The sequence below is a fragment of the Schistocerca serialis genome, chromosome 1 (genome assembly GCF_023864345.2).
Source record: "Schistocerca serialis cubense isolate TAMUIC-IGC-003099 chromosome 1, iqSchSeri2.2, whole genome shotgun sequence".
In the NCBI taxonomy this organism is placed as follows: Eukaryota; Metazoa; Arthropoda; class Insecta; order Orthoptera; family Acrididae; genus Schistocerca; species Schistocerca serialis.
This window is the reverse complement of record NC_064638.1, coordinates 821,657,821-821,681,026: the sequence shown is the minus strand read 5'-3', so window position 1 is coordinate 821,681,026 and position 23,206 is coordinate 821,657,821.

The following is a 23,206-nucleotide window of genomic DNA, read 5'->3' as shown; positions in this document are numbered from 1 at the left end:
CACACACTATAATTCTGGAACAATTCATCACGGCACATATGTATGTGACATGTGACTTCAGGTACCAGAACTGCAACGAACTGCCGCGAGCTCAATAATGGCTGAGCGGCGCCTTTACAGCCAGTTCGTCTGGCATGACCTCTTCCGCCTCCACGATCTTTGAGAACCTGGGATATAAGATTCTTCTTCCGCTCGCTTCGCCGTTGGGTCGAAGGGTAGATAATAGATACTAGAGAGGAAAGTGAAAGACACACTTGGGCCTCGGAAACCTAATACCGTTGGGGTCGAAGAAACCAAGAGTTGGCCGAGGGGGGCCGGATAGGAAAGGAAACAGGAGAAGCCTGACACAAGTAAGTGGAAGTAATGCCAGGCTTAGCTAAGGGCCCGTGTGGTTGACACCCACATACTCCCAAGACGGGAGCCCCCTGCGGGAATCGCCCTTGTACAAACCCTCTATATACTCCTTCCATCTTTCTGCTTTCCCTTCTTTGCTTAGAACTGGGTTTCCATCTTGATATTTATACAAGTGGTTCTCTTTTCTCCAAAAGTCTCTTTACTTTTCCTGTAGGCAGTATCTATCTTACACCTCATGAGATAAGCCTCTACATCCTTACATTTGTCCTCTAGCCATCCCTGCTTAGCCATTTTGCACTTCCTGTCGATCTCATTTTTGAGACGTTTGTATACCTTTTTTCCCTGCTTCACTTGCTGCCTTTTTGTATTTTCTCCTTTCATCAATTAAATTCAATATTTCTTCTGTTACCCAAGGATTTCTACTAGCCCTAGTCTTTTTACCTATTTGATCCTTTGCTGCCTTCACTATTTCATCCCACAAAGCTACCCATTCTTCTTCTACTGTATTTCTTTCCCCCATTCCTGTCAATTGTTCCCTTATGCTCTGCCTGAAATTCTGTACAACCTCTGGTTCTTTCAGTTTATCCAGGTCCCATCTCCTTAAATTCCCACCTTTCTGCAGTTTCTTCAGTTTTAATCTACAGTTTTGTAACCAATAGATTGTGGTCGGAGTACACATCAGCCCTTGGAAATGTCTTACAATTTATAATCTGATTCCTAAATCTCTGTCTTACCATTATATAATCTATCTGAAACGTTTTAGTATCTCCAGGGTTCTTCCATGTGTACAACCTTCTTTCATAATTCTTGAACCAAGTGTTAGCTATGATTAAGTTATGCGCTGTGCAAAATTCTACCAGGCGGCTTCCTCGTTCATTTCTTAGCCTTAATTCATATTCACCTACTACGTTTCCTTCTCTTCCTTTTCGTACTGTCGAATTCCAGTCACCCATGACTATTAAATTTTCGTCTCCCTTCACTACCTGAATAATTTCTTTTATCTCATCATACATTTCATCAACTTCTTCATCATCTGCAGAGCTATTTGACAAATAATTTTGTACTACTGTAGTAGGTGTGGGTTTCGTACCTATCTTGGCCACAGTAATGCGTTCACTATGCTGTTTGTAGTAGCTTACCCGAACTCCTATTTTCTTATTCATTATTAAACCTACTCCTGCATTACCCCTATTTGATTTTGTATTTATAACCCTGTATTCACCTGACCAAAAGTCTTGTTCCTCCTGCCACCGAACTTCATTAATTCCCACTATATCTAACTTTAACCTATCCATTTCCCTTTTTAAATTTTCTAACCTACCTGCCCGATTAAGGGATCTGACATTCCACGCTCCGATCCGTAGAATGCCAGTTTTCTTTCTCCTGATAACGACGTCCTCTTGAGTAATCCCCGCCCGGAGGTCCGAATCGGGGACTATTTTACCTCCAGAATATTTCACCCAAGAGGACGCCATCGTAATTTAATCATACAGTAAAGTTGCATGCCCTCGGGAAAAATTATTACTGTAGTTTCCCCTTGCTCTCAGCCGTTCGCAGTACCAAAACAGCAAGGCCGTTTTGGTTAGTGTTACAAGGCCAGATCAGTCAATCATCCAGACTGTTGCCCCTAGTCTATGAGAACATGCTAAGGATTTTTTATCGGTTTTTAGGATGTGCCCATACAACCATCTTAAATGTGGAATGTCAGTTATGGCGATACGAACGTAAGGACAACACAACGCCCAGTCTCTGAACGGAGAAAATCCCCGACCCGACTCGGACCCGAACCCGGACCCCTTCTGTTAACAGTCCGCCGCGCTGACCGCGCAACTACTGAGGCAGATAACGTGGTAAGCTAGGGGTATTGTTCTGTCATTAATGGCCCGGCCGCTGTGGCCGAGAGGTTCTAGCCGCTTCAGTCGGGAACCGCGCCGCTGCAACGGTCGCAGGTTCGAATCCTGCCTCGGGAATGAATATGTGTGATGTCCTTAGCTTAGTTAGGTTTAAGTAGTTCTCATTTTAGGGGACTAACGACCTCAGATATTAAGTCCCGTAGTGCTTAGAGCCATTTGAACCATTGGATTAATGTTTTTTGCGGTGCCATTGTGTATCTTTGTTCATATGCAGTTTGCCTGTCATTCCTGGCAGTACTTTCTATCTAACTAATAAACGGTATAATGTCACACCGATGATGTTATCTGTGCGCCTTGGATACGGCACTGTCAATATTTAAAGGTCGCACTTTGTACTGTATTTCTATCACATAGCATAATACTCCTCCCCCCATGAACCATGGTCCTTGCCGTTGGTGGGGGGAGGCTTGCGTGCCTCAGCGATACAGAAAGCCGCACCGTAGGTGCAACCACAATGGAGGGGTATCTGTTGAGAGGCCAGACAAACATGTGATTGCTGAAGAGGGGCAGCAGCCTTTTCAGTAGTTGCAGGGGCAACAGTCTGGATGATTGACTGATCTGGCCTTGTAACATTAACCGAAACGGCCTTGCTGTGCTGGTACTGCGAACGGCTGAAAGCAAGGGGAAACTACAGCCGTAATTTTTCCCGAGGACATGCAGCTTTACTGTATGATTAAATGATGATGGCGTCCTCTTGGGTAAAATATTCCGAAGGTAAAATAGTGCCCCATTCGGATCTCCGGGCGGGGACTACTCAATAGGACGTCGTTATCAGGAGAAAGAAAACTGGCGTTCTACGGATCGGAGCGTGGAATGTCAGGTCCCTTAATCGGGCAGGTAGGTTAGAAAATTTAAAAAGGGAAATGGATAAGTTAAAGTTAGATATCGTGGGAATTAGTGAAGTTCGGTGGCAGGAGGAACAAGACTTTTGGTCAGGTGATTACAGGGTTATAAATACAAAATCAAATAGGGGTAATGCAGGACTAGGTTTAATAATGAATACGAAAATAGGAATGCGGATTAGCTACTACAAATAGCACAGTGAAAGAATTATTCTGGCCAAGATAGATGCGAAGCCTACACCTACCACAATAGTACAAGTTTATATGCCAACTAGCACCGCAGATGACGAAGAGATTGATGAAATGTATGGTGAGATAAAAGAAATTATTCAGGTAGTGAAGGGAGACGAAAATTTAATAGTCATGGGTGACTGGAATTCGAGTGTAGGAAAAGGGAGAGAAGGAAACATAGTAGGTGAATATGGATTGGGGGGAAGAAATGAAAAAGGAAGCCGCCTTGTAGAATTTTGCACAGAGCATAACTTAATCATAGCTAACACTTGGTTCAAGAGTCATAAAAGAAGGTTGTATACCTGGAAGAATCCTGGCGATACTAAAAGGTATCAGATAGATTATATAATGGTAAGACATAGATTTAGGAACCAGGTTTTGAATTGTAAGACATTTCCAGGGGCAGATGTGAATTGGTTATGAACTGCAGATTGAAACTGAAGAAACTGCAAAAAGGTGGGAATCTAAGGAGATGGGACCTGGATAAACTGAAAGAACCAGAGGTTGTAGAGAGTTTCAGGGAGAGCATAAGGGAACAATTGACAGGAATGGGGGAAAGAAATACAGTATAAGAAGAATGGGTAGCTTTGAAGGATGAAGTAGTAAAGGCAGCAGAGGATCAAATAGGTAAAAAGACGAGGGCTAGTAGAAATCCTTGGGTAACAGAAGAAATATTGAATTTAATTGATGAAAGGAGAAAATATAAAAATGCAGTAAATGAAGCAGGCAAAAAGGAATACAAACGTCTCAAAAATGAGATCGACAGGAAGTGCAAAATGGCTAGGCAGGGATGGCTGGAGGACAAATGTAAGGATGTAGAGGCTTGTCTCACTAGGGGTAAGATAGATACTGCCTATAGAAAAATTAAATAGACCTTTGGAGAGAAGAGAACCACTTGTATGAATATCAAGAGCTCAGATGGGAACCCAGTTCTAACCAAAGAAGGGAAAGCAGAAAGGTGGAAGGAGTATATAGAGGGTCTACACAAGGGCGATGTACTTGAGGACAATATTATGGAAATGGAAGAGGATGTAGATGAAGACGATATGGGAGATAAGATACTGCGTGAAGAGTTTGACAGAGCACTGAAAGACCTGAGTCGAAACAACGCCCCGGGAGTAGGCAACATTCCATTAGAACTACTGATGGCCTTTGGAGAGCCAGTCATGAAAAAACTCTACCATCTGGTGAGCAAGACGTATGAGACAGGCGAAATACCCTCAGACTTCAAGAAGAATATAATAATTCCAATCCCAAAGAAAGCAGGTGTTGACAGATGTGAAAATTACCGAACTATCAGTTTAATAAGTCACAGCTGCAAAATACTAACGCGAATTCTTTACAGTCGAATGGAAAAACTGGTAGAAGCGGACCTCGCGGAAGATCAGTTTGGATTCCGTAGAAATGTTGGAACACGTGAGGCAATACTAATGTTACGACTTATCTTAGAAGAAAGATTAAGAAAAGGCAAAACTACGTTTCTAGCATTTGTAGACTTAGAGAAAGATTTTGACAATGTTAACTGGAATACTCTCTTTCAAATTCTTAAGGTGGCAGGTATAAAATACACGGAGCGAAAGGCTATTTACAATTTGTACAGAAATCAGATGGCAGTTATAAGAGTCGAGGGGCATGAAAGGGAAGCAGTGGTTGGGAAAGGAGTGAGACAGGGTTGTAGCCTCTCCCCGATGTTATTCAATCTGTATATTGAGCAAGCAGTAAAGGAAACAAAAGAAAAATTTGGAGTAGGTATTAAAATTCATGGAGAAGAAGTAAATGAGGTTCGCCGATGACATTGTAATTCTGTCAGAGACAGCAAAGGACTTGGAAGAGCAGTTGAACGGAATGGACAGTGTCTTGAAAGGAGGATATAAGATGAACATGAACAAAAGCAAAACGAGGATAATGGAATGTAGTCAAATTAAATCGGGTGATGCTGAGGGAATTAGATTAGGAACTGAGACACTTAAAGTAGTAAAGGAGTTTTGCTATTTAGGGAGTAAAATAACTGATGATGGTCGAAGTAGAGAGGATATAAAATGTAGACTGGCAATGGCAAGGAAATGGTTTCTGAAGAAAAGAAATTTGTTAACATCGAGTATAGATTTAAGTGTCAGGAAGTCGTTTCTGAAAGTATTTGTATGGAGTGTAGCCATGTATGGAAGTGAAACATGGACGATAACTAGTTTGCACAAGAAGAGAATAGAAGGTTTCGAAATGTGGTGCTACAGAAGAATGCTGAAGATAAGGTAGGTAGATCACGTAACTAATGAGGAGGTACTGAATAGGATTGGGGAGAAGAGAAGTTTGTGGCACAACTTGACTAGAAGAAGGGATCGGTTGGTAGGACATGTTGTGAGGCATCAAGGGATCACTAATTTAGTACTGGAGGGCATCGTGGAAGGTAAAAATCGTAGAGGGAGACGAAGAGATGAATACACTAAGCCGATTCAGAAGGATGTAGGCTGCAGTAAGTACTGGGAGATGAAGAGGGTAGCACAGGATAGAGTAGCATGGAGAGCTGCATCAAACCACCCTCGGGACTGAAGACCACAACAACATCCACAACCAGCATAATATTTTGTAAACGTTTCACAGAGAGTGTTTTAGCTGTGTGATGTGATTTTTTTTTTTTTTTTTTTTTTAGGACATCCATATAACTGTAGATGGCCGGCGGACACGAGGACTAAAGCATATTTTTCCATCCCCAGCTATGAGTAATCCAGGTCTCTCTATCACGGAAAGCGTGTCTTTTGTCGGTGTTTGCTACGGCGCATTTGGGAATCAATTTCGGACAGATTTGCGTGTTTTAGCAGTATTCACGTGTGCAGTGGGCGAACCGCTTTGTAGCCAGTAAATGTGTGCGTGGACAGTTTACAGCTGCGGCGACAGTTGGCGTCCGGTGTTAATGTACGGCGTCGCATTGCGTCGTCGGGTGCTGGACACGGCGTATCGCTGCACTGTGTCGGCTGTCTGCCGCGCAACAGTAAAGCGGTCGCCGCCGTAACGCAGGGTCTGAGCGCGCCGCCCGGCCGTCGATATCGGTGGAGCGATTTACGAGCCGCTGCGACTCGCAGCGCTACGGCGGCATTAACAGCACGCTCACTGATAGGGGAGGCGTTCAGCGGTGGGACGTCTCGCAGCACCAACCAGGAATCACAGCTGTGTATCACTACCTGCAATACTAGAAGGCTGATGCTAGGCGCGGTGGATGCAGGGAGGAGGGGGAAGTAAGAGGCGTGGTCACAGTGGTCATGATACGCCCTCTTCCCACAAGCATATCTACGAGGGTCGTCCAATAAATAAATTTTCCTATTTTATTTCTCTGCAAAAGAAACTGCGCCCGTTACATCTGATTGCTGGCGAATTCCTCTGGTATGTGCAGACAACGCTCACACCAGCTTGCAATGCATACCGCAATGTTTTGCCACTTCTCGGCCAGTTAGCCTGGAGCTACCAGTAAGAAATGTGTCCGCGTGTGAGCTGCGCTTTGTCAAATAACTATACTCCGTCAATATCCATTGGGAGTTGACCTCTGTCTACGGGGGAAGCCGTATGAGCAGTCAAATTGTTCGACGTTGGCGCGTACATTTTGTGGAACGCCGCGAAGTTGTGCTTGACGAACAGCACACAGGGAGGTCCACTACAGCGACATGTTATGGTGGCATTATTGCAATTAGCAGTGGAGGAAAATGGCTGCGTTACCAAAGACAGTTTTCTAATGAGGCTACCTCCTGGTGCTGCAATTTGAGGCTCGCCCATCGCAAAGACCCTCACAGACCACCTCATTACCGGAAAGTCTGTGGTGGGTGTTTCCCCCAAGCAGAAACGGATAGTTTCAGTCAGAATGTTTCTGGAAATGCATCACAGAGAGGGAGAACTGCTGTTCGTACGGCTTATCGCTGGGGATGAGACCTCAGTCCATCATTCGACTCCTGAGACAAAGAGGCAGGGTATGGCGCGCACAAAGTACTAAAAAAAAAAAAAAAAAAGAAAAAAAAAAGAAAAAAAAAAAAAGAAAAGAGTGAAGATCACACATTCGGCGGGGGAAATTATGGATACCGTCTTTCAAGACTGTGAGCGGTTTTACCCGTTCACTACCTCACTCGAAACACCACAATGGATGGAGAGAGACACTAATGTCTCGAGGAATCTTCGAGCTGCCATCAAAAGAAAACATCCTGGACTTTTCTCTCGCAAAGTTCTCTGACTTCATGACAATATTCGGCCTCCAACAGCTCGAATGACTCAGGCGGAGTCGCAAGATTCAGTTGGAAGGTGTTCCCGCGTCCTCCATATACACCAGATCTTGCCCCAAGTGATTTTCAGATGTTACCGCAACTCATACGTGACCTTCGAAGTAAGCACTTTAACAACGATGTTGAAGAGGAAATCATGTTTAACATCCCGTCGACAACGAGGTCACTGGAGTCAGAGCACTATTTCGAATCAGAGAAGATAGGAGAACCGAATCTGCCGTGCCTTTTTGTGATTTTGAGGAACCAGCTCGTCATTTGCCTTAACCGATTTAGAGAAATTATGGAAAACCTAAATCGGGATGACTGGAGAATGGGAGTCCATAGTGCTAACCAATGCACTACCCCGCTCGGTACCGATGACGAAGTCACATCAATGCTGAACAGCTGGTTATGAGCATTGTACCCGACCAGGTACAGCACTGGATTGGGAAACCTTGGTTGGTTCATTTGTGGGGAGGGGACCAAGCAGCGAGGTTATCGGTACCACTGGATTACGGAAGGATAGAGAAGGTAGTCAGCCGTGCGCTTCCAAAGAAACTATCCCGGTATTTGCCTCAAGCGCGTTAGGGAAATCACGGACAACCTAAATCAGTGTGTTCAAATTCAAATGGCTCCAAACACCATGAGACTTAACATCTACATCTACATTTACATTTACATGGATACTCTGCAAATCACATTTAAGTGCCTGGCAGAGCGTTAATCGAACCACCTTCACCGTCACATCTGAGGTCATCAGTCCCCTAGACTTAGAACAACTTAAACCTAACTAACCTAAGGACATCACACACATCCATGCCCGAGGCAGGATTCGAACCTGCGACGTAGCAGCAGCGCGGTTCCGGACTGAAGAGCCTAGAACCGCTCGGTCACAGCGGCCAGCTAATCAGGGTGCCCGGACGCGGTTTTTTACCATATATGCTTGGAAAAACTGATGTGTCGACAGAAGTGCCGACACAGTGTGATTTGAGGGGACCGCAATGCACGCTATAAACACACGAAGGATGGCGTGAGGTCTGAAACAGGATACGTAATGAATGCTATAAAGAAAAGTACGTAGCTTTTGGAATACTTAACTTTAATCCATCCTTGTTGTATACATCGTTCTTGATGAGACATGCTTTATACGATAAGTATCAATTGCTATGTAAGGCTAATGGCGCCTTGCTAGGTCGTAGCCATGGACTTAGCTGAAGGCTATTCTAACTATCTGCTCGGCAAAGGAGCGAGGCTACGTCAGTGTAGTCGCTAGCAAAGTCGTCCGTACAACTGGGGCGAGTGCTAGTCCGTCTCTCGAGACCTGCCGTGTGGTGGCGCTCGGTCTGCGATCACTAACAGTGGCGACACGCGGGTCCGACACGTACTAATGGACCGCGGCTGATTGAAAGCTACCACCTAGCAAGTGTGGTGTCTGGCGGTGACACCACAAAAACATGGCGACTATGTAGGAAAGTCAAATAATCATTGTGCAATGTCATATTAAACTGTGTGTAATGTTTTGGGAAACTTACATACTGGATGCCCGTCGTGTTTTTACGAACAGGATGTGAACTATAACTGTTTACGACGTTCCCTTTTCGTGCAGCGAAAGTTGAAACGGACAGATTAGTATAGGACACTTGTGATCTGTTAATGAAATATCCTAGCGGTCTTTTACGTCACGGGCTCAGCCTTTTTGAAACTTTTTATTTCGTTAACATTAGTAACTAAAACCTAGCCGATACGATAACAAAAAAGACGTTTGTAAACGTTATGTAGAAATCTATTACGTTCTTAACTCGATCTAAACGTAACTCCTAGAGTCACAGTAGTCTTATTGTTAGGCCATAGAACAAAACGTTTGAATTATTAATTATTCGCTGTTAAAATTCACAAAATTTTGAGATACAGTTTACGCAAACGTTAGTTTCACATTTTGTAAGTGTCTTAACAGGGGGGGGGGGGGGGGGGGGGGGGACACAGATAATTGAAAATGTCACACAGTACACATGCGCCATAGCTTCAGTGGCTATCTATTTGAAGTTGTATCCCCAGATTGGTACACAGCAAATATCCCACGCCAAACTGCTCATTATCCACTTCGGTTACACAACTTTGGTACATTATAAACTATCGTTAAGGATCTGTCTATATAATACCTGCCAAAATGTGAAGCACACAAAAGGGGAAAAGGACATGAAATGAAACTTCCCGGGCTTGTGTTGTTATTTCAGTGATCACGAAACAGAGTCAAATCTACAAAGAACTTGACAGTAAGAGCCCAATTATGAGGCTGACGTCACACCGTTTCTAGCCTGCATGCACGCACTGATTCGCTTGACAAGCGTGTCATAAATTTGTATCTCCTCGTGAAACAAGTTGGCCCACATCTGTTGTAACTGGTGCTTGATATTCTAGATACTGGGGTTGGGGCAGAGTTAACGTCCCCACATAACGACACAAGTGGTATCAGTGGTGTGCCACTCCAAAACATTGTAAGAGCGGGATATCTGACTGGGCTGTTACCATATTTGCCGAAGACGGTTGTTGTGGTGGAGCAGAACCGTGATTCATCCCTGAACGCCACGCAGCATCTTTGATCAGCATTCCTTGTTGCCCAGTCAAGGCACCACTTCAGACTCAGCCGTTCGTGTTGCGGTGTCGACGGCAGCCTATACACAGGGCGGTAATTTCTTGTCTCGGACCATTGGTGCGCGACGACACAGTATGTTTGCAGAGAGTCAGTTACTTGTTGTCTGAGGGCAGGTGCCAACGTGAAGGGTTTATTATCTGCGTGGTGCACAATACGGCGTCCTTCCTTTGTTGTGATAGGCCGTGCTCTACCAGAACCTTGATGACAAGAAAAACTCCAGGATCCGACAAGATGATTAGACAATGGACACCACTAACCTTCACACAACAATGCCACCAACTGGTTCCTAAAAACTTGCGTAGAAACATTCACAAACGAAAGTCAGGATCACATTTCAACGCTATGTGGGGAAAGTCACTCCAAAATCGAAGCATCGGTTTTTCAAAGAATCAAATACCGTTAGTAATTTTTAATCAAACCTCGGCGAATTCAAGCTGCAACTAATAGTCCCACTATTTAGTACGACTTCTTTTCGGACCAATCTCAAATCACTAATAGGAAATACACATACCCAGCCGCGAATGCAGTTGCCAATTCTGATCAGCTTTCCATACTGGCAAGAAAAGTTTATCGATCACTGAGGATCACTAACTCCCGATGTTGTTTTCGTAAGGTGGTGCCCAAGACCTTCAATTTGGGCAGAAGCTAAACATGGAGCTGCCAGCCTGGTAGCTAGTTCATGTGGAACGGTGTCACCCGCCTGGGAGCAAAGTCCTCGCTAGGTACTGCCTGTTGTGAGGTTCCGAAACATACACTGCCGCAAAAAAATCACGAAACCAAAACATATTAATCCTGAGTAATGGAATTTCGGGAATACATTCCTTTTTATAACATATGTAAGTGATTAATGTTATAAAATCACAGGTTAATGTATGCCATGGCAAACGTGGGATGCTGGTACATTAATAACCAGTACAACAGCCAGAATGTTGACTACAAGCATGCAAACATGTAGGAATTGTGTTTTACAGGTGTCGGATGTCCGTTTGTGGGATGCAGTTCCATAACTACTGCATTTGGTTGGTGAATACAGATACGCTTAACGCTGTTTGTAGAGGAAGCTGGAGTTGTCCTCCGATTATGTCCTGTAAGTGCTCGATTACACCTAGATCTAGTGATCGAACAGGTCAAGGCAACTTGTTGACACTCTGTAGTCTATGTTAGGTTAAGATAGCGGTATGTTAGCGAGTGTTATCCTGCTGGAGCACACACCTGGAGTGCTGCTCATGAGTGGCAGCACAACAGGTCGAATCACCAGATTGACGTACAGATTTGCAGTCAGGTTGCGTGGAATAACCACGATAGTGCATCTGCTGTCACGAAATCCTACTCCAAACATAACTCCAGGTGTAGGTTCAGTGTGTCTACCACACAGACAGGTTGGTTGCAGGCCCTCAAGGGCCTTCTACTAACCCACAATCGACCATCACTGGCATTGAGGGAGAACCAGCTCTCATTAGAAAACAGAACACATGCCCACCCTGCCTTCCAATGAGCTCTCGTTGACACTACTGAAGTCGCAAATGGTGAAATGGACACCACAGACCGTCTGGCACGGACCTGTCTTGAGGTAACCGATTTGTAACAATTCGTTATGTCTCTGTGGTGCCAACTGCTGCCCGAATTACTGCTGCAGTTGCAATAAGAAGCGTCAGAGGCGTACGCCGTATACAGTGGCGTTCCTTTGCGCTAGTGCCACGCCGCCGTCCGGAGTCACGCCCGCATCTCGTGGTCGTGCGGTAGCGTTCTCGCTTCCCACGCCCGGGTTCCCGGGTTCGATTCCCGGCGGGGTCAGGGATTTTCTCTGCCTCGTGATGGCTGGGTGTTGTGTGATATCCTTAGGTTAGTTAGGTTTAAGTAGTTCTAAGTTCTAAGAGACTAATGACCATAGATGTTAAGTCCCTTAGTGCTCAGAGCCATTTGAACCATTTGTACCGTCCGGAGTCTGGTCTTCTTGAGATCGCACATTCTCGTAACCACCGCAGCCAGCAGTCATGTACGATTATTCCTGTCAAGTCTTTCTGCAGTATCGTGGAACGGACATACAGCATTTCGTAGCCATATTACACGACCTCGTTCAAGCTCAATGAGATGTTGATAATGGCACCTTTGTCACCTTGAAAGCATTTTTCACTAACATCAGTTCAATACGTGCAATCTCAAAGGTGGCTGACGCTCACAATCGTTAGGTGTGTACTTCTAGCAAACCTGATATCCATCACCATAGTGGTCCAGTGCGCGAAATTTGTGTATTCCATCATTATGAAGTACCTCGAAGAAAACGATTCATTGACACATAGTCAGCACGGATTCAGAAAATATCTTTCTTGCGGAACACAACTAGCTCTTTATACTCATGAAGTAATGAATGCTATCGACAGGAGATATCAAATTGATTCCATAGTTTTAGATTTCGCGAAGACTTTCGACACCGTTCCTCACAAACGTCTTGTAACCAAACTGCGTACCTATGGAACATCGCCTCAGTTGTGCGACTGGATTCGTGATGTCCTCTCAGATAGGTCACAGTGCGACGCTACAACACAGTCCTTGCAATGATTTTTTTTTTCGCATACTTAAGACATGAAACTGTTTGTATACGATGTATTGTCTAGTGTAAATATGTATTGTAAATAATATGTTTAAATTATGTAATATTTAACACTAGCAAGTCAGGGCATATTTAGTTAACGTTGAAGTCAGAGAGATCGTTTTGTCGTGCCGCTGGGCGCGGGAGCGCGCCAGCGGGTAGGAGTAGCAGTAACTCCACGCTCGGAGTAAGAAGTACAGTCGAGTGCTGCTAGTCCTAGCTGTGTTACATCTAACGGCTAGTGTGTGGATCTAAGTACGGCGGGAAAGTAATGGTCGGCATATCTCGAAGCATGGCCGGGAAAGCTATTACGGATTAATGGGCATAGTGCTGAAGAAACGAGGACTTAAATGTGAAGCGCACTGTAGGCCCAAATCGCAACAGTGAAAGCCCGATGCCACATTGTGTCGCTGCCGTGGACTTCCGTCGATCCACCGACAACGAGGGAAGTAAGTTCTACGTAATTTCCGGAGGACAAAATTGTAGAAGGCTTGCCAGTGACTGTACTTTTCTCTGAAGTTAAACAACTAATACCAAGCACTTTATAATCGAAGTGTTGCAGTTACATTTCACCCGACAATAACACCAAGTAGGTTCCTTCCAATCCTTACCTTATTGAACCGAGTATGTCACGCAATTATCAAGAGCAAATATGTTAATTATCAAATTATTTGCATAGGCGGTGAAGAGTAAATTTCAGACTGGTTATCGTAGTTAATTGTTGCACTTAATAAGCTTACGCCAACCGTAGTAACTTAATAATAGACTAAAGTAATAAATTTGATCATTAAGATTTATTTCAAGGTATATTCAGCTGAAGTTAATTCAAGGATTTTCATGAAACTATAAAGCTTATTCCACCTGACAATCCCCCAATTAATGAATTATTATCAGTCAAAACAGTTAATCAATTATTGCCAATGTATTTCATTATCAGTTGATTAAACTGTGCAAAGTACCTAATTTTAAAGACAGAATGACAGTCCATTATTCAAAATCTCGATAGATAATTATCTGTGTTGTCAGCATTGCACTTAGCTGACAAATTATGAACAAAGTAAGTGCAGTTAGATTGTTATGACATTGTTTTATATGACTACTGAGCCTGACACAGCACTTATGTAAAAGTCCCCGTTCCACCTGCTGCGCTACAAACAGGTAAACTTTATTTTTGACACAATTATTCACTTACTTAACAGTACCGTCGCTCATCAGTTGAGCTGGCACCGATTTTTTAATTGCTTTTACAACTTAATAATTTCTTTCGGCAAAATTTCCACTGGAAAAATTTATTTCCAAATTATTTGCAATATCTCATTTACCGGTCGTTATTGAATGAAATTACTCATTCAATAACGATCAAGTTATAACCTCTCCTCTTTCCCGCGGAATAATCATTATTTTCTTCGGATTCGGATGCCTTGTCCCGACGCGGGTCAAAATTCATAATTCACGGTCATTGTCAACTTGTAATTTCGCAAATCCCGGGAAGCAGGGGGGTGTTATAACAGCCCGTAGTAATAGTCGGAAAAGTCATCGAGTAAAACAGAAGTAATATCGGGCGTTCCCCAAGGAAGGGTTATAGGCCCTCTTTGGTTCCTAATCTATATTAACGATACGATATAGGAGACACTCTGAGTAGCCGTCGTAGATTGTTCGCAGATGATGCTAGCATTTACCGTCTTGTAATGTCATCAGATGACTAAAACCAATTGCAAAACGATTTAGATAAGATATTTGTATGGTGTGAGAAGTGGCAGTTGACCATGAATAAAGAAAAGTGTAAAGTTATTCACATGAATACTAAAAGAATTCAGCTAAATTTCGATTACGCGATAAATCACAAAAATCTGTAGGTTTTAAATTCAACTTAATACTTAGGGATTACAATTACGAATAACCTAAATTTGAACGATCGCATGGATAAAGTTGTGGGTAGAGCAAACCAAAGATTCCAATTCATCGGCAGAACACTCAGAAGATGCAACAGGTCTACTAAAGAGGCTGCTTACACCACGCTTGTGCGCCCAATTCTGGAGTATTGCTGTGCAGTGTGGGATCTGCATCAGCTGGGACTCACGGATGATCGAAAAAGTAAAAAGAAAGACAGCTCGTTTTGAATTATCGCGTAATGGGGGAGATAGTGCCACAGACATGATAGGTGAATTGGAGTGGCAATCATTAAATTAAGTCGTTTTTCATTGCGACGGGACCTTCTCACGAAATTTCAATCACCAGTTTTCTCCTCCGATTGCTAAAACATTCTGTTGGCACCCATCTAGATAGGGAGAACGATCATCACTATAAAATAAGAGAAATCAGGGCTCGCACAGAAAAATTTAAGTGCTCGTTTTTCCCGCGCGCCGTTCGAGAGTGGAACGGTAGAGAGACAGCTTGAAGGTGGTTCATTGAACCCTCTGTCTGGCACTTTATTGTGAATAGCAGAGTAATCACGTAGATGTAGATGCAGATGTAGATGTACAGCTCTGAATCATAAGTGGCTCTGTATTTTGTTCAGCACGTTTTACACAGACCGGGGAAACCCAGCGCATCATCTACTGGCCTCAAAACTATGGGACTATGGGGCTGGTGGACAACTGTGCAAGGCGCTGGGTTTCGTGTCGTTAGCAGCCAAGGTCACATTCAGTATGTGCGTCTGTCAATAGATCCAAATACACTGACGGGAAAAGAAATTGGAACACCGAGGAGGAGTTGTGCGATAGAGACGAAAGTTGGTAAGCCCTCCAATGAGTTCTCGTTTAACACTAGCGAAGTCGCGGTGGTTTGGGGTCAGTGGAATGCATGGTAAAGGGCATCTGGTTCGGAGCTATCCTTGAAGTAATTGATATGTAAGAGTTCTTTGTATCTGTGATGCTAAGTGCTGCAAATTGTTGCTGCAGAAGCAGTACGGTGTGTCAGAAGGTCTGTTGCGTTTTCTGATGGAGACTGGTACTGTTTCGGTGTCGGTGATGGTCATTTTTTGGCTAGAAGTAGGCCACTCAAAGGCCTGCAATCAACTTGTCTGCGAGCTAGATAGACTGGACCTGCATCTGGAGCTATGGTCTCAGGTGCGATTTCGTATTACAGCAGAAGCACTCTTGTGGTTGTCCCACGCACCCTGCCTGCAAATTTGTACGTCAGGCTGATGTTACGACCTGTTGGACAGCATTCCGGAGGCTGTATCCCAACAACAAAGCGCTCGCACACATGCCGCTGTTGTAACCCAACGCGCGTCTACAGAGTGTCGTAATGTTGACTTGGCCTGTTCGATCACCAGACATGTCTCCAGTCGGGCACATTTAGGACAACATCGGACGACAACTCCAGCGTCATCCACAAATAGCTTTAACCGACCAAATGCAATAGACATAAAACTCCGTGTCACAAACTGACATCCTTTATCTGTGAAACACAATACATGCACGTTCGCATGCTGCATTCAACATTCTGTCGGATATACAGATTATTAACGTACCTTTCATCAATTAAATTCAATATCTCTTCTGTTACCCAAGGATTTCTATTAGCCCTCGTATTTTTACCTACTTGATCCTCTGCTGCCTTCACTATTTCATTCCTCAAAGCTACCTATTCTTCTTCTATTGTATTTCTTTCCCACATTCTTGTCAATCGTTCCCTAATGCTCTCCCTGAAGCTCTCTACAACCTCTGGTTCTTTCAGTTTATCCAGGTCCCATCTCCTCAATTTCCCACCTTTTTGCAATTTCTTCAAATTTAATCTACAGTTCATAACCAATAGATTGTGGTCAGTGTCCACATCTGCCCCTGGAAATGTCTTACAATTTAGAAGCTGGTTCCTGAATCTCTGTCCTACCATTATATAATCTATGTGATACCTTCCAGTATCTCCAGGCTTCTTCCATGTATACAACCTTCTTTTGTGATTCTTGAACCAAGTGTTAGCTATGATTAAGTAATGCTCTGTGCAAAATTTTACCAGGCGGCTTCCTCTTTCATTCCTTACTCCCATTCCATATTCACCTACTACGTTTCCTTCTCTTCCTTTTCCTACTGTCGAGTTCCAGTCACCCATGACTATTAAATTTTCGTCTCCCTTCACTATCTGAATAATTTCTTTTATCTCATCATACATTTCATCAATCTCTTCGTCATCTGCGGTGCTAGTTGGCATATAAACTTGTACTATTGTGGTAGGTGTAGGCTTCGTATCTATCTTGGCCAGAATAATGCTTTCACTGTGCTGTTTGTAGTAGCTAATCCGCATTCCTATTTTCGTATTCATTATTAAACCTAGTCCTGCATTACCCCTATTTGATTTTGTATTTATAACCCTGTATTCACCTGACCAGATGTCTTGTTCCTCCTGCCACCGAACTTCACTAATTCCCACTATATCCAACTTTAACCTATCCACTTCCCTTTTTAAAATTTTCTAACCTACCTGCCCGATTAAGGGATCTGACATTCCACGCTCCGATCCGTAGAACGCCAGTTTTCTTCCTCCTGATAACGACGTCCTCCTGAGTAGTCCCCGCCCGGAGATCCGAATGGGGGACTATTTTACGTCCGGAATATTTTATCCAAGAGGACGCCATCATCATTTATCCATACAGTAAAGCTGCATGCCCTCGGGAAAAAATTACGGCCGTAGTTTCCCCTTGCTTTTAGCCGTTCGCAGTACAAAGGGATAAGTACAATAAACGGATTCAGAAAGATTTAGGTTGCAGTAGGTACTGGGAGATGAAGAAGCTTGCGCAGGATAGAGTAGCATGGAGAGCTGCATCAAACCAGTCTCTGGACTGAAGACCATAACAACAACAACGTACCAGAATTTCACATTTGCAACGGGTTGTCTCGTGCTTATATTACCCTGCAATCTTGCTATATTAATTACTTTAATGTGTTACCTAGAGAAATTTATTCTTGAAACTTCATTAATGTAATTTGCTGTTGCGTTTTTTTCCGTAGTGTACGAAAGAAGAGTAGAATCACTGCATTATTAGTATCAGACTTTGGAACACTTGCACCTTCAGGCTGGGAATTTGTGTGCTACGCAGTCTCCAATTGTTTGTCTACCAGTTAAATTAGTGTGGAAGAGGATAAAGTACAATTCTGGCAAACTGGGAATTGTTATGTTACATTGCGGATGGTTTCTGTGTGCTTCAGTTGACAGAAACGATTCAGTTTGTTGTGCGAGAGTTGTCTATGCCCACTCACGGACCACTGTGACCCAGCATGGTCAGTAGCTGTGCAGAGAATGCAGCCGGTGTGTCCAGAGCGACTGTTGGCAGCGCATTACGGGGTGCTCTGCCCCAATTGCACACAGGCGCAGCCGGTAGCCAGAGGGCCGCACAAAGGGCTGCAGAGGCCATTCAGAGCAGCCGCGCTTTGTCTCGGCGGAATCACGGCCGCGCCAGCGACGGCTGTGGTGTGCGCTTCTTCACCTGCCTGCATGGTGGCTGCAGTCCCGTCGTGACTCGCTTCCCTCCCTCATCTCGTTACTCGTTATTATACGCTAGAGCAGCGACGGTCAGAGTGCTAATAATCACGTCACATATCGACCGTACGGACGGCCACGAACTACTGTGGTTACATTTGTAGCACAGGATAATAAGTACATTACGATTTCAAAAAGTGATAATTTAACTAATTCATTGCAGTACAAGTGTTACTGGAATATTTTTCCGGTGAGTTACAAACGCTGCAGCAGAGGCAGTCCACAACATTTCGCAACAGTTACAGTATTTCCACCTATCCAGTTGTCGTACACCAATAGTGGCCCGGTGACATGACTGTAAATAGTCTCCAAGTAGCCGAACGTAACCGTTTCCAGTCAATGATCGGTTCAGCTGGACCAGAGGACCCAGTGAGTTCCATGAAAACGCGCCATACACAGTTATGGAGGCACCATCAGCTTGCTCAGTGTCTTGTTAACAACATGGGCCTATGGTTTCGTGGGGTCTCAACCAGCTCTTACCAAGTGAAATCAGAACACGTCTGACCATGGTTTTCCACTCGTATAGAGTCCAGCCGATATCATACTACAGTGTAATCTTTGGTGGAGACTTTAGTCATGCAGCTATCAACTGCGAAAATTACAAGTTTTTTTGGTCGATGTGTTAAGACTTCCTGCGAAACATTACTAATGCCTTATCTGAATCTGGAGAACGACGGTTCAATCCCGCTTCCAGCCATCCTGATTTAGGTTGTCCGTGATTCCCCTAAATCGCTCCAGGCAAATGCCGGGATGGTTCCTTTGAAAGGGCACGGCCGACTTCCTTCCCCGTCCTTTCCTAATCTGATGAGACCGATGACCTCGCTGTCTGGTCTCCTTCCCCACAAACAACCTAACACAACGCTTATGTGAAAACTACCTGCAACACATAGTTCGGAAAGCCATTAACGATGGGAATATATTTAATCTAATGGCAAGAAATAGTCCTGACGCCTTTGACGATGTCCACACAGAAACCAATATCAGTTATAATGACGCAGTGGTTTCAACAATGATTGCCAAAGACAAAGGGCAACTAAAACATGCCGAAAGATATATATGTTCAGTAAACTAGATAAAAAATCAGTCGTAGCATATCTCACTGAGGATGAAACTTTCAGCACACGTCAGGAGCATGTAGAGGAACTATGACTTACGTTTAAAAAGAATATTTGGCCATGCACTGGGTAGGTATGTCTCCAGTAGTGGGAGGTACCCTCCACGGTATAAAGTCACTGTAAAGAGACTTCTAAAAAAACAGATTACTACATTCTAGGCGCAAAATAAAGCATAGGACTAGAGACAGAGAGATGCTGAATCAAACACATTTGGCTGTCAAGAGGGTAATGCGTGAAGCCTTCAGTGTCTACCGTAGCAGAGTATTGTCAAATGATCTTTCACAAAACGCAATGAAATTCTGGTCGAATCTGAAGGCTGTTAGTAGTGTAAGTAGGCTGTTTATGTTTTCTTATTGGCAACGTTATGTAGAGCTCAATATGAAAATCACTGGCTGTGCGGTGTGCAGTCTGTGGCTGCTTTGCATTGTTGTAATACTCGCCATTGTAGTGTTAGGCAGCTGGCTGTGAACAGCGCGTGAGGTGAGCCGCCAGCAGTGGTGGATGTGGGGAGAGAGATGGCGGAGATTTGTAATTTGTCATGAACTGTTATATTTATATATGATGATATCAAGGTAAATACATTGTTTGTTCTCTATTAATATCTTTCATTTGCTAACTATCCCTATCAGTAGTTAGTGCCTTCCATAGTTTGAATCTTTTATTTAGCTGGCAGTAGTGGCGCTCGCTGTATTGCAGTAGCTAGAGCAGCGAAGATTTTTGTGAGGTAAGTGATTTGTGAAAGGTATAGTTTAATGTTAGTCAGGGCCATTCTTTTGTAGGGAATTTTGAAAGTCAGATTGCGTTGCGCTAACAAAATATTGTGTGTCAGTTTAAGCACAGTCATATATAAATTGTTCAAAGGGGAAGTTTCAGTAGCACTAAAGTGTCCATTCCGGAGCGAATGAGACAGAAACTGAAATTGAAAGTAGCAAAGGAAAAGCTGAAATACTTTGGTTTCAAAAGTTCCATTACAACAAAGGAAAATGCAGGAGAATTGTTCCAATTTAGTCCTCGTACCACTGAAAAGATGACAAATCAGTATTTGCGTCAGTGGTGTCGAGAAACAACTAAAATCATTAAAATTGAACAAAGCTCCAGGGCCCGATGGAATCCCTATCAGATTCTGTATAGAATTTGCGGCTGACTTAGCCCCTATTGTAACTATATTCTATAGTAGATACGTCGAACAAAAGATTGTGTCTAGTAGTGGGAAGAAAGCATAGGTAACAACAGTCTAGAAGAAGAGTAGTGGAAGTGATCCTCAAAATTACCGTTCAAAATCTTTGACTTCGATATGTTGTAGAATCTTATAGCATATTCTGAACTCAAACATAATGAGGTACCTTGAACATTACTCAATACCAGCCACCATGGGTTCCGTAAAACATCGATCACGTGAAATCCAATTCGCATTTTTTCCACGTGACCTACTGAAAGCCTTGGATCAATGTAGCCAAGTACATGCAGTATTTCTTGATTTCGGAAAAGTGACACAGTACTACACATGTACTTATTGGCAATATTTCGGTCATAAAGGGTATCAAGTGAAATTTATGACTGAATGAAGGACATTTGGGTAGGGAGGGCGCAGCATGTTATCTTGGATGGAGAGCGATCGTCAGATGACGAAGTAGTTTCAGATGTGCCCCAGGAAAGTGTGTTGGGATCCTTGCTATTCATGTCGTATATTAATAACATGGCGGACAAAATTAATAGTATTCTCAGACTTTTTCCAGATGATGTTATTATCTGTAATTAAGAACTGTCTGAAAGAAGATTCATAAATATTGTCAGATCTTGGTAAGATTTCGAAGCGATGCAGATACTGGCAATTTGCTTTAAATGTACAGAAACGTAAAACTGTGCACTTCGCAAAATGAAAAGAATGTAGTATCCTATAACATCAATGAGTCACAGTTGGAGTCGTCCAACTCATATAAATACGTGGGTGTAGCACTTTATAGGAATATTAAATGGAATGATCACATAGGCTCAGACGTGGGTAAAGCCGATGGTAGACTTCGGTTTATTGGTAGAACAGTGGGGAAGAGCAATCAGTCTGCAGAGGAAATTGCTTACAAATCACTCGGGTGTGAGCCCATTCTAGAACATTGCTCAGGTGTGTGGGAGCCTTACCAAATAGGACTAACAGACGACATTGAACGTATCCAGAAAAGAGCAGCACGAATAGTTATTGGTTTGACCCATGGTAGAGTGTTACAGAGATGCTGAAAATAATGAACTGGCAGACTCTTGCAGATAGACGTTAACTATTCCAAGAAAGTCTATTAAGAAAGTCTCAAGAAGCCGCTTTAAATAAACAGTCTAGGAATAACCTACAACCCCTTAAGTATCTTTCACATAGCGATCGTGAGGACAAGATTAGAATGATTACAGCTCACACAGAGACATTCAGGCAACCATTGTGCCAGCGCTCCATACGTAAATGGAACTGAAATAAGTCCTAATAATTGGTACAATAGGATGTACCCTATGTCATGCAATTCGCGGTAGTTTGTAGAGTACGGCTGTAGATTTAGATGTGATCACAAGCTTGTCTCTTAGCACTTACAGCTCTACACAAATGTCGTCACATGAAGGTAGTCGACAATAGCGTTGTCCTCGGTGAGAGGTAATGCCTGAAATTCGGTATTCTCAGCACACTCTTGACACTATGGATCTCGCAATATTGTGTTCTCTAACGATTTCCGAAATTGAAAGTCCATGCGCCTAACTCCAGCTATCATTCTGCATTCGAAGTCTGTTAATTCCCATCGTGTGGGCCATGATTGCGTCAGGCACCTTGAGAGATTGCAGGTGACTCTCACTTCTGTTTCGGTACAGGGAAATCGATCTACAGCTATTTGACTTCATACAGTGTGATGAAATGGTGGGCAGCAGTTTATGGTCTTGTTTGCATGCTCTAGGGAAAGAAATATGGTAAGCTTTACCTGCATTCAAAGGAACAGGGTGCTCACTTAAACGACTGCAGATGAGCACGGCGTTGGTGTGGCGACAAAGCGCGTTTTTTCTGGGGAACGATGAAGAGACATTTCCAGACAGTCGCGTCCAGTGGTTGCATTGTGCAAAACACATTAGCTTTGGCGCCAGACGTCCAGGTATATGGCCTAGCGCCGAAAAGTCGCCGACAGCGCATTTTAGGCCTTGTTAGCGAGCAAGCCGCCAAAAGAAATGTAAACGTCCTGCAAATGTCTGTGGGACAGGGAAACTGGGACCCAGACGGCCAGACTCTGTTTCAAAACATGTTTTGTCAATGCGAGTTTATGGCTGTTCTTTGCAAACATTGAAATGGACGCAACAGGGGAGATAACAAGCTGTTTATGGAGCGCTGTGCTTCCACCCTGTATTGTGTTAGCAAAAGACATGGCAAATGTGTGGGAAAGAGGCCATGAAGCTGAATTTTTTTTCCGTTTTCTGCCAATTAACTTTAAGTCTGTGATTGGTCAAATCGGTTTGCAGTGCAAAGACCATTCACCGAGCTTAGAATGCCGGTCTCCAGCTTGAGATTGGCTTGTGTGAAAATGGGGGAAGTCAAAAAAGAGAAATATGCTTTTGGAACCGAGCTGACGAGGAAACGAGGAGAAAGGGAGATCGGCACTCTTGTACAAGTCTCTTGTATTGGCGCTTCGCTAGTAAAGAACTGCAGGTCTCTACCTAAATGGTGAGACTTGTGTCCTGCTAGGGTGCGACTTACAGCCTGTGCCAGTCACCTTCTGAACTACCAGAGGTACTGCTTATATCATCACGGTAACAACGAGTGACGCGTGAGTG